Raw genomic sequence first — 4,029 nt, forward strand, 5'->3', positions numbered from 1 at the left:
CTTGTTAGCAGCAGCTTGTGGCAAGTGAGTTGTTATACAAACAATTAATTGTTGTTTATGGTAACAAACAGCCGATTCATTCGCCATTTGAGCTTTAATTTAAAACAAGTCTGTGGACGAGTTGCTTACCATAAAAACTATCGTTAACTATCGTAAACTACACATACTTTTACTAATGTAATTGTCGCATGTGCGCCTAGTTATGCCACTTGATTACGATTTCAATAAAACCAAGGATTTATTCATATGCTCACTGAATCGCTGTCTTTTGAACATGCACAACATTAGTCTAAGATTTATAGGATTTTTAGAGAGAGGGAACTGCAGTTAATTGCATAATCAATATCACACAAATCTATAATGAACTTCAACTAAAATTAAGTATTATTTATGTTGTCTAGTCATACTTATATATAGTAATGTATTATAGAGCTGATATAAAATTAATATCAGCTTAGTCTTTGTGAGCTAAAAACAAGCTCTATGTGATGCAGTATTTGAAAATATCCATGTCTATAGCTCTATAGTACACAAAACTTTATATACACATATATTTCGATTTGTCCCACTATACTATATAAGTATTGCATGACCATATAACTATACAAATACTTAAGTTATATGAGAAATATGTATGTATGTTGTGTTAAATCGAAAGCGAAATACCTTCAAAGAAGAGCTTGATAATTACTTGAAGATATTTAAAATTTATAAATTATTTTTAATTATTTTTGTATTTGTAATGTGTTTGCATAGTTGATTAATAATTTTTAATTAATTAATTTAATTATGTTGTTCATTTATTTACTTTGTTTTTGTTTTTTAGATGCTCAAATATAAGAAAAAAATAAATAAATAAAAAAATAAATAAATAAAAAAAATTTGTATATATTATAATATTTTTAGATAGATGCTTGAAATTTAGCAAATATAGAAAATATGTAAATTTTGTAAGCCCAAAATCTTTATATATGTAATTATAGCACATTCTCAAGTGTTTCGTAGCCCAGTTTAACTTATTCTCCCGCTATTCTCTGCAATTGCAACTATTCGCTATCACATTAAATAACTGAGCTCTGTCCAGCATTTTCCACACATGTTTACTAAATGACAATCGTTGATTTATAGCTACATTTGATTAATATATTACACACCATCGATAGGCAACAACGAGCAACAACTGCTACAGCTTCCATTCCATATTCCATTTTCCCGTTTAGTTCATTAAACACTTTTACGTTCACACTTTGGACTTTAATCTCAGCAGCGCCTCAAGCACTTTAAGCACCACTCGCACATTGAGTAGCTCTCTATCATTTTCTCTCTCTCTTCGTCTCTCTCTCTCTCTGTCTCTCTGTCTCATTCTGTCTATCTTACACTCTGCCTGACACTTAAAGCCGCTTCGCATTCAATTGGCATTTTGCTGTCGCCATCATCAGCCTCTGAACTCTGAGCGCCCCTCTCTGGCCACGCCCCCGCCGCATGCGATCCACCTTCATGTTGAGTTTCACGTTATTTAAGGATTATCATCATTTTATGCTGCCTCGCAATGCCTTTTTTTGCAGGATTAAATGCTGAATGTCTGACAGCCTTTACCTCTCTCCTTCTCTCTCTTTCCCTCTCTCCCTCTTCCTCCCGCACCCTCTCTCACTCTTTTTATCGCTCTTTTTGAATTGATTGCATTGCACTTTTTTGCGCCGTTGTTGTTGTTGCTGTTGCATAGTTTGCGCTGCTGCCGCCACGCCTTCATGCAGCTGCCGCCCCCACTCTGCGCCCTTTAGTCCCGACTACAAAGTGATTTTTATGGCTTTTCGCTGCAAGCGAATGCATGTGTGTGTGTGTGTGTATGCAAATGTTTGACTACATGCATGCACGAGTGTATGTGTGTGTGTGTGTGTGTGTGTGCACTTTGATGTCTCCGCATTATACAAAAAAAAGGCGGCACTTTAATGCTGTCCATATATCACGAGCGCAAAGCTTGACAGCGACGTCAGCTCATAGAAAGCTTTAACACGCATACGCCCCGTGGGGCGCTGCATACATGTAGTTGGAGAGATAGACAGAGTGGGAGAGAGAGAGAGAGAGGTGGAGAGGTTGGGCAGACGGCGACAGTGGCTAGATGCTGTGCTGCTTATCGTACAAGTGCTTGGCTTAACCTTTCACTGGCCTCTTATCCTTTGGGCCATCTGCCTGCAAGCCGCACACAAATAACTTCATCTCGGGCCCAAAACCAAATTGATTAACAGTAGCCCCGCGCAGTTGCAGCGCCGCTCTCTCTCTCTCTCACTCTCTGTCTCGTTGGGCTGTCAACGCTTCCCGGAATGCCTTCCATTTACATGCCATAATTTTTAAATGTCAACGGTTTACAAAAGCGCTGACCATTTGATTTTGACCGCAACAGCAGCAGCAGCAGCAGCAGCCGCCGTTGCCGTTGCCGTTGCCGTTGCCCTACTCACTCCATTCCACACACACTCCCTCCCTCCCGCTCTTTCCACTGTCTGTTGCTGAAAACAGGTTGATATCTACCTGTGCCGCAATCGAACCCTAAATATACTCATATCCCTTTTTATACACACATTTCTCTCTTAGACCATATTATATTTATTTGACTCTTTATTGAGCTGCAACCTGTCGCTGCTTGGGTTTTGTGGGCCCTTCTTGGCAGATTTATGGTTGACCCAGAATGTGGTCCGTCGACTCCAACTTGATCGCCCTGGCAAGATACGATAACGTAACCTTTAACGAAATTTCAGGGTAATTTGTTGAAGAAGAAGAACAAAACTGTTGGTGGCATATATGGATTCTCTATATATACTATATCTAATATATTGTCTTTGACTTTTGATCTCTTCTCTTTTGTGGCTCAATCGCGCGTGTTATGAAGACGTCAAGGATCCTTATCGTATCATCTATCGCGCATATCGGCCATATATTGTCTTCAGTTCGTGTCTGTTCAGAAATTCCCCTGCATTTTCTTACCCTAGCCCACTACAATGTTTGCATACGCCTATCCACCTTTATCTCTTTGTTTTGTTGTATTTTTTTTGTTTCTATTTGCCTGACCTGTTTTCATATGCTCAATGCTAACATGTGCCCCCACAGTGGACTTCATAAATGGCCGAGCCGCTCATAACCTTGAGCGACGTCCAATGCGTTTTCATAAGCAATAAATCATATGGGCAATTGTCCTGTTTACTCAGCCGTAATTTATGGGCTATGCCATAAGTATGCCCCATTACAGTGTCTGGTACTTGCGGTTAAGCAGCTTGTAGGTCCTTTAAGGGTTGCTGATGGCTTGATACTTATTTACTTAGCTCCAATTGCCAGGGGTAAAACCCGTTTGCAGATGACTCCGCTTGCTGTCAAAATTTAGTTTATTAAATTAAGTTTTTAGAGTAGAAAGAGTTTTGCATATGTAGAATATAATAATATTATAAATATAAAATTGAATGGGGTAGTCTGAAAAATAGATTTAAATATAAATATGGCATATTTATATATCTATCAAAAATAATATATATATATATCATTTCCTCGAAGTCCTCGAAGCCCTTCTAGACATCATCTTAGAATCTCGTGTTCAGCTCTTCGTTCAATGCAGTCCTTAGCTCCCGAACCGTAGTCGTATTATCTTCCCTTAATGCGATCCATTATTATTTTGGGCATAAGAAAAACTTGCTGGGCTACAGATCTGATATAAATGGTGTCAGGCTCTTAGCCAACATCTTTATAGTAACTCCTTGATAGAATTTTGGAATAAGCACAAATTGCAATGAGTTAAAATAGAACCAGGAATATTATCTATCCAAAAGTAATTCAGCATGCACATTGACTTAACAGTGTAAAAGCAGAATAAAATAAAAATTCAGTTATAAGTTTGCCCATACTTTCGAGCCCACCTCGCTAAGTCTTAGCTAATTGAAATCATTTCTCATTGTTTTGTTTTTTTTTTTTTTGCCTTATACATTATGTATATATATATTTGTAATAACTCTCTAGTGTATATATAAATTAAAATAAATAAATACA

The 4,029-nt window shown here is 37.7% G+C and overlaps 1 protein-coding gene across 1 annotated transcript in view; it reads right to left on the reverse strand.

Annotated features, from left to right (window-relative positions):
- The window catches only part of Cdc37 (cell division cycle protein 37), a 173,788-nt gene that overhangs the window by 64,616 nt on the left and 105,143 nt on the right, over positions 1–4,029 (reverse strand). The window lies entirely within an intron of this gene.

The sequence above is a fragment of the Drosophila navojoa genome, chromosome 4 (genome assembly GCF_054131105.1).
Source record: "Drosophila navojoa isolate 15081-1374.11 chromosome 4, UAZ_NAV_1.0, whole genome shotgun sequence".
Taxonomy (NCBI): Eukaryota; Metazoa; Arthropoda; class Insecta; order Diptera; family Drosophilidae; genus Drosophila; species Drosophila navojoa.